Here is a 12,767-nt window from a genome sequence, read left to right as displayed (position 1 = left end):
GCCCCTCGGGCGGACACAGGTGTCTGCATGAGCCCCTGTCGCTCAGATGCTGGAAGATCAGTTTGAAAAAGGACCGGGGTAAAGAGGGGGGAAGCACCATATATGTGTCCGGGAAGGCGCCCCTCGGGCGGACACAGGTGTCTGCATGAGCCCCTGTCGCTCAGATGCTGGAAGATCAGTTTGAAAAAGGACCGGGGTAAAGAGGGGGGAAGCACCATATATGTGTCCGGGAAGGCGCCCCTCGGGCGGACACAGGTGTCTGCATGAGCCCCTGTCGCTCAGATGCTGGAAGATCAGTTTGAAAAAAGAACCAGAGGATAGAGGGGAAAAACACCATATTTGTGTCCGAAAATAGCTCACTTTGACTCGGACGCGTTCCCTGTGATTTCAGCCTGTCAGACATGGTGCACATAGTAACGAGATGGAGGTGTTTTGGTCGACCAGGTAAAAAACGAAAAATCGAGAGAAGGTAAAAAGTAGGTGAAAAATTAAGCCTCTCTCGTTAAGGTACTTAGAAAAAATCCCAAAAAAAAAATGAACTCCCATTGAAATGAATGGGGAAAATTTTTTTTCTCGTTTTTTTTCTAAGTACAACAACGAGAGAAGGTAAAAAATGGTTTTTTTTAGCCTCTCTCGTTAAGGTACTTAGAAAAAAACCCAGATTTTTTATTTTCTCGTTTTTTTTCTAAGTACAACAACGAGAGAAGGTAAAAACAGGTGCTTTTTAGCCTCTCTCGTTAAGGTACTTGGAAAAAATCCGAGACATGTTTGGTCTTCCCCACTGACAGTGCGCCTTTGCTGGGTAAGTTGTGGACGTGCCAGGCACCCCCGGGACACCGGTGGAACGCGGCCGGACTCGTGGTACTCCAACCCGGGCATAATTTTGGATATTTCCCGGTCCTTTTTTTCCCCACTTTCCCAACTTTTCTTCTGAATCACAGTGCGCCTTTGCTGGGTAAGTTGTGGACATGGCAGGCACCCCCGGGACACCGGTGGAACGCGGCCGGACTCGTGGTACTCCAACCCGGGCATAATTTTGGATCAAATTCGGGACTTTTGCCCACTTTCCCAACTTTTCTTCCCAATCACAGTGCGCCTTTGCTGGGTAAGTTGTGGACATGCCAGGCACCCCCGGGACACCGGTGGAACGCGGCCGGACTCGTGGTACTCCAACCCGGGCATAATTTTGGATCAAATTCGGGACTTTTGCCCACTTTCCCAACTTTTCTTCTGAATCACAGTGCGCCTTTGCTGGGTAAGTTGTGGACATGGCAGGCACCCCCGGGACACCGGTGGAACGCGGCCGGACTCGTGGTACTCCAACCCGGGCATAATTTTGGATCAAATTCGGGACTTTTGCCCACTTTCCCAACTTTTCTTCCCAATCACAGTGCGCCTTTGCTGGGTAAGTTGTGGACATGGCAGGCACCCCCGGGACACCGGTGGAACGCGGCCGGACTCGTGGTACTCCAACCCGGGCATAATTTTGGATCAAATTCGGGACTTTTGCCCACTTTCCCAACTTTTCTTCCCAATCACAGTGCGCCTTTGCTGGGTGCGTTGTGGACATGCCAGGCACCCCCGGGACACCGGTGGAACGCGGCCGGACTCGTGGTACTCCAACCCGGGCATAATTTTGGATCAAATTCGGGACTTTTGCCCACTTTCCCAACTTTTCTTCCCAATCACAGTGCGCCTTTGCTGGGTAAGTTGTGGACATGCCAGGCACCCCCGGGACACCGGTGGAACGCGGCCGGACTCGTGGTACTCCAACCCGGGCATAATTTTGGATCAAATTCGGGACTTTTGCCCACTTTCCCAACTTTTCTTCCCAATCACAGTGCGCCTTTGCTGGGTGCGTCGTGGACATTGTAGGCACCCCGGAACCCTGGTGGAACGCGGCGGGACTTGTGGGACTCGAACCTGGGTGTGATTTTGGACCAAATTCGGGACTTTTGCCCACTTTCCCAACTTTTCTTCCCAATCACAGTGCGCCTTTGCTGGGTAAGTTGTGGACATTGTAGGCACCCCGAGACACTGGTGGAACGCGGCGGGACTTGTGGGACTCGAACCTGGGTGTGATTTTGGACCAAATTCGGGACTTTTGCCCACTTTCCCAACTTTTCTTCCCAATCACAGTGCGCCTTTGCTGGGTGCGTCGTGGACATGTCAGGCACCCCGGAACCCTGGTGGAACGCGGCGGGACTTGTGGGACTCGAACCTGGGTGTGATTTTGGACCAAATTCGGGACTTTTGCCCACTTTCCCAACTTTTCTTCCCAATCACAGTGCGCCTTTGCTGGGTGCGTCGTGGACATTGTAGGCACCCCGGAACCCTGGTGGAACGCGGCGGGACTTGTGGGACTCGAACCTGGGTGTGATTTTGGACCAAATTCGGGACTTTTGCCCACTTTCCCAACTTTTCTTCCCAATCACAGTGCGCCTTTGCTGGGTGCGTCGTGGACATGTCAGGCACCCCGGAACCCTGGTGGAACGCGGCGGGACTTGTGGGACTCGAACCTGGGTGTGATTTTGGACCAAATTCGGGACTTTTGCCCACTTTCCCAACTTTTCTTCCCAATCACAGTGCGCCTTTGCTGGGTGAATTGTGGACATTGTAGGCACCCCGGAACCCTGGTGGAACGCGGCGGGACTTGTGGGACTCGAACCTGGGTGTGATTTTGGACCAAATTCGGGACTTTTGCCCACTTTCCCAACTTTTCTTCCCAATCACAGTGCGCCTTTGCTGGGTGCGTTGTGGACATTGTAGGCACCCCGGAACCCTGGTGGAACGCGGCGGGACTTGTGGGACTCGAACCTGGGTGTGATTTTGGACCAAATTCGGGACTTTTGCCCACTTTCCCAACTTTTCTTGCCCACTCACAGTGCGCCTTTGCTGGGTGCGTTGTGGACATTGTAGGCACCCCGGAACCCTGGTGGAACGCGGCGGGACTTGTGGGACTCGAACCTGGGTGTGATTTTGGACCAAATTCGGGACTTTTGCCCACTTTCCCAACTTTTCTTCCCAATCACAGTGCACCTTTGCTGGGTAAGTTGTGGACATGCCAGGCACCCCCGGAACCCTGGTGGAACGCGGCGGGACTTGTGGGACTCGAACCTGGGTGTGATTTTGGACCAAATTCGGGACTTTTGCCCACTTTCCCAACTTTTCTTCCCATTCACAGTGCGCCTTTGCTGGGTAAGTTGAGGACATTGTAGGCACCCCGAGACACTGGTGGAACGCGGCGGGACTTGTGGGACTCGAACCTGGGTGTGATTTTGGACCAAATTCGGGACTTTTGCCCACTTTCCCAACTTTTCTTCCCAATCACAGTGCACCTTTGCTGGGTAAGTTGTGGACATGCCAGGCACCCCCGGAACCCTGGTGGAACGCGGCGGGACTTGTGGGACTCGAACCTGGGTGTGATTTTGGACCAAATTCGGGACTTTTGCCCACTTTCCCAACTTTTCTTCCCATTCACAGTGCGCCTTTGCTGGGTAAGTTGAGGACATTGTAGGCACCCCGAGACACTGGTGGAACGCGGCGGGACTTGTGGGACTCGAACCTGGGTGTGATTTTGGACCAAATTCGGGACTTTTGCCCACTTTCCCAACTTTTCTTCCCAATCACAGTGCACCTTTGCTGGGTAAGTTGTGGACATGCCAGGCACCCCCGGAACCCTGGTGGAACGCGGCGGGACTTGTGGGACTCGAACCTGGGTGTGATTTTGGACCAAATTCGGGACTTTTGCCCACTTTCCCAACTTTTCTTCCCATTCACAGTGCGCCTTTGCTGGGTAAGTTGAGGACATTGTAGGCACCCCGAGACACTGGTGGAACGCGGCGGGACTTGTGGGACTCGAACCTGGGTGTGATTTTGGACCAAATTCGGGACTTTTGCCCACTTTCCCAACTTTTCTTCCCAATCACAGTGCGCCTTTGCTGGGTAAGTTGTGGACATTGTAGGCACCCCGAGACACTGGTGGAACGCGGCGGGACTTGTGGGACTCGAACCTGGGTGTGATTTTGGACCAAATTCGGGACTTTTGCCCACTTTCCCAACTTTTCTTCCCAATCACAGTGCGCCTTTGCTGGGTGCGTCGTGGACATGTCAGGCACCCCGGAACCCTGGTGGAACGCGGCGGGACTTGTGGGACTCGAACCTGGGTGTGATTTTGGACCAAATTCGGGACTTTTGCCCACTTTCCCAACTTTTCTTCCCAATCACAGTGCGCCTTTGCTGGGTGAATTGTGGACATTGTAGGCACCCCGGAACCCTGGTGGAACGCGGCGGGACTTGTGGGACTCGAACCTGGGTGTGATTTTGGACCAAATTCGGGACTTTTGCCCACTTTCCCAACTTTTCTTCCCAATCACAGTGCGCCTTTGCTGGGTGCGTCGTGGACATGTCAGGCCCCCCGGAACCCTGGTGGAACGCGGCGGGACTTGCGGGACTCGAACCTGGGTGTGATTTTGGACCAAATTCGGGACTTTTGCCCACTTTCCCAACTTTTCTTCCCAATCACAGTGCGCCTTTGCTGGGTGCGTCGTGGACATGTCAGGCCCCCCGGAACCCTGGTGGAACGCGGCGGGACTTGCGGGACTCGAACCTGGGTGTGATTTTGGACCAAATTCGGGACTTTTGCCCACTTTCCCAACTTTTCTTCCCAATCACAGTGCGCCTTTGCTGGGTGCGTTGTGGACATTGTAGGCACCCCGAGACACTGGTGGAACGCGGCGGGACTTGTGGGACTCGAACCTGGGTGTGATTTTGGACCAAATTCGGGACTTTTGCCCACTTTCCCAACTTTTCTTCCCAATCACAGTGCGCCTTTGCTGGGTGCGTCGTGGACATGTCAGGCACCCCGGAACCCTGGTGGAACGCGGCGGGACTTGTGGGACTCGAACCTGGGTGTGATTTTGGACCAAATTCGGGACTTTTGCCCACTTTCCCAACTTTTCTTGCCCACTCACAGTGCGCCTTTGCTGGGTGCGTTGTGGACATTGTAGGCACCCCGGAACCCTGGTGGAACGCGGCGGGACTTGTGGGACTCGAACCTGGGTGTGATTTTGGACCAAATTCGGGACTTTTGCCCACTTTCCCAACTTTTCTTCCCAATCACAGTGCGCCTTTGCTGGGTAAGTTGTGGACATTGTAGGCACCCCGAGACACTGGTGGAACGCGGCGGGACTTGCGGGACTCGAACCTGGGTGTGATTTTGGACCAAATTCGGGACTTTTGCCCACTTTCCCAACTTTTCTTCCCAATCACAGTGCGCCTTTGCTGGGTAAGTTGTGGACATTGTAGGCACCCCGAGACACTGGTGGAACGCGGCGGGACTTGTGGGACTCGAACCTGGGTATAATTTTGGATCAAATTCGGGACTTTTGCCCACTTTCCCAACTTTTCTTGCCCACTCACAGTGCGCCTTTGCTGGGTAAGTTGTGGACATGCCAGGCACCCCCGGGACACCGGTGGAACGCGGCGGGACTTGTGGGACTCGAACCTGGGTGTGATTTTGGATCAAATTCGGGACTTTTGCCCACTTTCCCAACTTTTCTTCCCAATCACAGTGCGCCTTTGCTGGGTAAGTTGTGGACATTGTAGGCACCCCGAGACACTGGTGGAACGCGGCGGGACTTGTGGGACTCGAACCTGGGTGTGATTTTGGACCAAATTCGGGACTTTTGCCCACTTTCCCAACTTTTCTTCCCAATCACAGTGCGCCTTTGCTGGGTGCGTTGTGGACATTGTAGGCACCCCGAGACACTGGTGGAACGCGGCGGGACTTGTGGGACTCGAACCTGGGTGTGATTTTGGACCAAATTCGGGACTTTTGCCCACTTTCCCAACTTTTCTTCCCAATCACAGTGCGCCTTTGCTGGGTGCGTTGTGGACATTGTAGGCACCCCGGAACCCTGGTGGAACGCGGCGGGACTTGTGGGACTCGAACCTGGGTGTGATTTTGGACCAAATTCGGGACTTTTGCCCACTTTCCCAACTTTTCTTCCCAATCACAGTGCGCCTTTGCTGGGTGCGTTGTGGACATTGTAGGCACCCCGAGACACTGGTGGAACGCGGCGGGACTTGTGGGACTCGAACCTGGGTGTGATTTTGGACCAAATTCGGGACTTTTGCCCACTTTCCCAACTTTTCTTCCCAATCACAGTGCGCCTTTGCTGGGTGCGTTGTGGACATTGTAGGCACCCCGAGACACTGGTGGAACGCGGCGGGACTTGTGGGACTCGAACCTGGGTGTGATTTTGGACCAAATTCGGGACTTTTGCCCACTTTCCCAACTTTTCTTCCCAATCACAGTGCGCCTTTGCTGGGTGCGTTGTGGACATTGTAGGCACCCCGGAACCCTGGTGGAACGCGGCGGGACTTGTGGGACTCGAACCTGGGTGTGATTTTGGACCAAATTCGGGACTTTTGCCCACTTTCCCAACTTTTCTTCCCAATCACAGTGCGCCTTTGCTGGGTGCGTTGTGGACATTGTAGGCACCCCGGAACCCTGGTGGAACGCGGCGGGACTTGTGGGACTCGAACCTGGGTGTGATTTTGGTCCAAATTCGGGACTTTTGCCCACTTTCCCAACTTTTCTTCCCAATCACAGTGCGCCTTTGCTGGGTGCGTTGTGGACATTGTAGGCACCCCGGAACCCTGGTGGAACGCGGCGGGACTTGTGGGACTCGAACCTGGGTGTGATTTTGGACCAAATTCGGGACTTTTGCCCACTTTCCCAACTTTTCTTCCCAATCACAGTGCGCCTTTGCTGGGTGCGTCGTGGACATTGTAGGCACCCCGAGACACTGGTGGAACGCGGCGGGACTTGTGGGACTCGAACCTGGGTGTGATTTTGGACCAAATTCGGGACTTTTGCCCACTTTTCTTCCCAATCACAGTGCGCCTTTGCTGGGTGCGTTGTGGACATTGTAGGCACCCCGAGACACTGGTGGAACGCGGCGGGACTTGTGGGACTCGAACCTGGGTGTGATTTTGGACCAAATTCGGGACTTTTGCCCACTTTCCCAACTTTTCTTCCCAATCACAGTGCGCCTTTGCTGGGTAAGTTGTGGACATTGTAGGCACCCCGGAACCCTGGTGGAACGCGGCGGGACTTGTGGGACTCGAACCTGGGTGTGATTTTGGACCAAATTCGGGACTTTTGCCCACTTTCCCAACTTTTCTTCCCAATCACAGTGCGCCTTTGCTGGGTGCGTCGTGGACATGTCAGGCACCCCGGAACCCTGGTGGAACGCGGCGGGACTTGTGGGACTCGAACCTGGGTGTGATTTTGGACCAAATTCGGGACTTTTGCCCACTTTCCCAACTTTTCTTCCCAATCACAGTGCGCCTTTGCTGGGTGCGTCGTGGACATGTCAGGCACCCCGGAACCCTGGTGGAACGCGGCGGGACTTGTGGGACTCGAACCTGGGTGTGATTTTGGACCAAATTCGGGACTTTTGCCCACTTTCCCAACTTTTCTTCCCAATCACAGTGCGCCTTTGCTGGGTGCGTCGTGGACATGTCAGGCACCCCGGCACTCTGATGGAACGCGGCGGGACTTGCGGGACTCGAACCTGGGTGTGATTTTGGACCAAATTCGGGACTTTTGCCCACTTTCCCAACTTTTCTTCCCAATCACAGTGCGCCTTTGCTGGGTGCGTTGTGGACATTGTAGGCACCCCGGAACCCTGGTGGAACGCGGCGGGACTTGTGGGACTCGAACCTGGGTGTGATTTTGGACCAAATTCGGGACTTTTGCCCACTTTTCTTCCCAATCACAGTGCGCCTTTGCTGGGTGCGTTGTGGACATTGTAGGCACCCCGGAACCCTGGTGGAACGCGGCGGGACTTGTGGGACTCGAACCTGGGTGTGATTTTGGATCAAATTGGCGGCGGGACTTGTGGGACTCGAACCTGGGTGTGATTTTGGATCATTTCGTGGCCTTTTGCTATGCATGCCTTCTCCCCGCTAGTTTGATGTGTGCTGCTGCAAAAGTTCCAAGAGGGCGTTTTTGCCCCCCTCCAAACTCCTTCTCTTTGTTTATAGTGCATATTTTCTGCTGGATCTACTCTCTATTTACTCCAAGGAAAAAAACTAGCCGGTCGCGGCAAATTTTTACAATCGGTCGCCAAACTACGGCACGAGGGCCGAACGCGGTACGCCGGCGTCCAAGATACGGCCCGGGGATTTTTTTTGATTTTTTGGGCTTTTTTTGATTTTTTTGGACATGTTGGGCATCCCAGGACTCGGGTGCGACTGCAGGACGTGTGGGGCTCTAACCTGGGTGTGGTTTTTGGTCATTTTTCCGGACTTTTGCCCACTTTTCCAACTTTTCTTCCCAATCACAGTGCGCCTTTGCTGGGTGCGTTTTGGGCATGTGGGGGGCACCTCGGACTCGGGTGGGACGCGGCGGGACTTGTGGCACTCGTACCTGGGTGTGATTTTTGATCATTTTGTGGACTTTTCCCCAGACACTCTCCACTTTTCTACCCCACTTCCCCTGTGCGAAATACGGCAAACTGTCTGAAAATAGGGGCTCCAAGTGTTCCCCACTCTTTCTGGCCCACAAAAGGCCTCTCATTCCCCGGGAACACCTGTAGGACTCCCCGGCGTCAAGGAAATACGCCAAACCGTCTGAAAATAGGGGCCCAAAAGAACTGGAAATAATGTGTTTAATTTGGGGGGTGATGTCTATAATTATGGGGGTGCATTGGAGGCGGGAGTCCACTGGAGGGCTCCACACCGTCTGAATATAGGGCCCCAAAAGGCCTGGAATTAATGTATTTAATTTGGGGGGTGCATTTGCAGCGGGAGTCCACCGGAGGGCTCCAATTCCCCACTCTTTTGTTGACCTATGTATGGCCCCAAAAGGCCTCTCATTCCCCGGGGAGACCTGAAGGACCCCCCCGGCGTCACCGAAATAAGCCAAACTGTCTGAAAATAGGGGCTCCAAGGGTTCCCCACTCTTTCTGGCCCACAAAAGGCCTCTCATTCCCCGGGAACACCTGTAGGACTCCCCGGCGTCAAGGAGATACGCCAAACTGTCTGAAAATAGGGCCCCAAAAGAACTGGAAATGATGCCTTTAATTTGGGGGGTGATGTCTTTAATTTGGGGGGTGCATTGGAGGCGGGAGTCCACTGGAGGGCTACACACCGTCTGAATATAGGGCCCCAAAAGGCCTGGAATTAATGTCTTTAATTTGGGGGGTGCATTTGCAGCGGGAGTCCACCGGAGGGCTCCATTTCCCCACTCTTTTGTTGACATATGGCCACAAAAGGCCTCTCATTCCCCGGGAAGACCTGATGGACGCCCCGGCGTCACCGAAATAAGCCAAACTGTCTGAAAATAGGGGCTCCAAGTGTTCCCCACTCTTTCTGGCCCACAAAAGGCCCCTCATTCCCCGGGAACACCTGTAGGACTCCCCGGCGTCAAGGAAATACGCCAAACCGGCTGAAAATAGGCCCCCAAAAGAACTGGAAATAATGTCTTTAGTTTGGGGGGTGATGTCTTTAATTTGGGGGGTGCATTGGAGGCGGGAGTCCACTGGAGGGCTCCACAACGTCTGAAAATAGGGCCCCAAAAGAACTGGAAATAATGTGTTTAATTCAGGGTGCATTTGCAGCGAGTGTCCACCAGAGGGCTCCAATTCCCCAGCTATAGTCCTGGTACTCTAAAATGATGGCACTTAGTCAAATTTCCGCCTTTTTTTGATGACTTCCAACTAGGAGAGGGACTCATTTTGAGTTCCGGACCCGGGTGGAGAACCATAGCAGGTCGGCCTTCTTAAAGGGACATCCTCCTAGGCACTTAGTCAAATTTCCGCCTTTTTTTTTGGACTTCCAGCGAGGAGAGGGACAATTTTGCGTTCCAGACCCGGGTGGAGAACCATAGCAGGTCGGCCTTCTTAAAGGGACATCCTCCTAGGCACTTAGTCAAATTTACGCCTTTTTTTTGGACTTCCAGCGAGGAGAGGGACTAATTTGGCGTTCCAGACCCAGGTGGAGAACCATAGCAGGTCGGCCTTCTTAAAGGGACATGCCCCTAGACACTTAGTCAAATTTACGCCTTTTTTTTGGACTTCCAGCGAGGAGAGGGACTAATTTTGCTTTCCGTACCCGGATGGAGAACCATAGCACGTCGGCCTTCTTAAAGGGAAATGCTCCTAGGCACTTAGTCAAATTCACGCCTTTTTTTTGGACTTCCAGCGAGGAGAGGGACAATTTTGCTTTCCTGACCCAGGTGGAGAACCATAGCACGTCGGCCTTCTTTAAGGGACATCCTCCTAGGCACTTAGTCAAATTTACGCCTTTTTTATGGACTTCCAGCGAGGAGAGGGACTAATTTTGCTTTCCGCACCCGGGTGGAGAACCATAGCAGGTCAGCCTTCTTAAAGGGACATCCTCCTAGGCACTTAGTCAAATTTACGCCTTTTTTTTGGACTTCCAGCGAGGAGAGGGACTAATTTTGCTTTCCGTACCCGGGTGGAGAACCATAGCACGTCGGCCTTCTTAAAGGGAAATGCTCCTAGGCACTTAGTCAAATTCACGCCTTTTTTTTGGACTTCCAGCGAGGAGAGGGACAATTTTGCTTTCCTGACCCAGGTGGAGAACCATAGCACGTCGGCCTTCTTAAAGGGAAATGCTCCTAGGCACTTAGTCAAATTCACGCCTTTTTTTTGGACTTCCAGCGAGGAGAGGGACAATTTTGCTTTCCTGACCCAGGTGGAGAACCATAGCAGGTCGGCCTTCTTAAAGGGACATGCCCCTAGACACTTAGTCAAATTCACGCCTTTTTTTTGGACTTCCAGCGAGGAGAGGGACTAATTTGGCGTTCTGTACCCAGGTGGAGAACCATAGCACGTCGGCCTTCTTAAAGGGACATCCTCCTAGGCACTTAGTCAAATTCACGCCTTTTTTTTGGACTTCCAGCGAGGAGAGGGACTAATTTGGCGCTCCGTACCCAGGTGGAGAACCATAGCACGTCGGCCTTCTTAAAGGGACATCCTCCTAGGCACTTAGTCAAATTCACGCCTTTTTTTTGGACTTCCAGCGAGGAGAGGGACAATTTTGCGTTCCTGACCCAGGTGGAGGACCATAGCACGTCGGCCTTCTTAAAGGGACATCCTCCTAGGCACTTAGTCAAATTCACGCCTTTTTTTTGGACTTCCAGCGAGGAGAGGGACTAATTTGGCGTTCCAGACCCAGGTGGAGAACCATAGCACGTCGGCCTTCTTAAAGGGAAATGCTCCTAGGCACTTAGTCAAATTCACGCCTTTTTTTTGGACTTCCAGCGAGGAGAGGGACAATTTTGCTTTCCTGACCCAGGTGGAGAACCATATCACGTCGGCCTTCTTTAAGGGACATCCTCCTAGGCACTTAGTCAAATTTCCGCCTTTTTTTTGGACTTCCAGCGAGGAGAGGGACTAATTTGGCGTTCCAGACCCAGGTGGAGAACCATAGCACGTCGGCCTTCTTTAAGGGACATCCTCCTAGGCACTTAGTCAAATTTACGCCTTTTTTTTGGACTTCCAGCGAGGAGAGGGACAATTTTGCTTTCCTGACCCAGGTGGAGAACCATAGCACGTCGGCCTTCTTAAAGGGAAATGCTCCTAGGCACTTAGTCAAATTCACGCCTTTTTTTTGGACTTCCAGCTAGGAGAGGGACTAATTTGGCGTTCCGTACCCAGGTGGAGAACCATAGCAGGTCGGCCTTCTTAAAGGGAAATGCTCCTAGACACTTAGTCAAATTTCCGCCTTTTTTTTTGGACTTCCAGCGAGGAGAGGGACTAATTTGGCGTTCCAGACCCAGGTGGAGAACCATAGCACGTCGGCCTTCTTTAAGGGACATCCTCCTAGGCACTTAGTCAAATTTACGCCTTTTTTTTGGACTTCCAGCGAGGAGAGGGACTAATTTTGCTTTCCGTACCCGGGTGGAGAACCATAGCACGTCGGCCTTCTTAAAGGGAAATGCTCCTAGGCACTTAGTCAAATTCACGCCTTTTTTTTGGACTTCCAGCGAGGAGAGGGACAATTTTGCTTTCCTGACCCAGGTGGAGAACCATAGCACGTCGGCCTTCTTAAAGGGACATCCTCCTAGGCACTTAGTCAAATTCACGCCTTTTTTTTGGACTTCCAGCGAGGAGAGGGACTAATTTGGCGTTCCAGACCCAGGTGGAGAACCATAGCAGGTCGGCCTTCTTAAAGGGACATGCCCCTAGACACTTAGTCAAATTTACGCCTGAAAATAGGGCCCCAAAAGAACTGGAAATAATGTCTTTAATTCAGGGTGCATTTGCAGCGAGTGTCCACCAGAGGGCTCCAATTCCCCCACTATAGTCCTGGTACTCTAAAATGATGGCACTTAGTCAAATTTCCGCCTTTTTTTGATGACTTCCAACTAGGAGAGGGACTAATTTTGAGTTCCGGACCCGGGTGGAGAACCATAGCACGTCGGCCTTCTTAAAGGGACATCCTCCTAGGCACTTAGTCAAATTCACGCCTTTTTTTTGGACTTCCAGCGAGGAGAGGGACAATTTTGCTTTCCTGACCCAGGTGGAGAACCATAGCACGTCGGCCTTCTTAAAGGGACATCCTCCTAGGCACTTAGTCAAATTCACGCCTTTTTTTTGGACTTCCAGCGAGGAGAGGGACAATTTTGCTTTCCTGACCCAGGTGGAGAACCATAGCACGTCGGCCTTCTTAAAGGGAAATGCTCCTAGACACTTAGTCAAATTCACGCCTTTTTTTTGGACTTCCAG

Source organism: Nerophis lumbriciformis, unplaced genomic scaffold (genome assembly GCF_033978685.3).
Source record: "Nerophis lumbriciformis unplaced genomic scaffold, RoL_Nlum_v2.1 HiC_scaffold_44, whole genome shotgun sequence".
NCBI lineage: Eukaryota > Metazoa > Chordata > Actinopteri > Syngnathiformes > Syngnathidae > Nerophis > Nerophis lumbriciformis.
Note: the sequence above shows the minus strand (reverse complement) of the source record.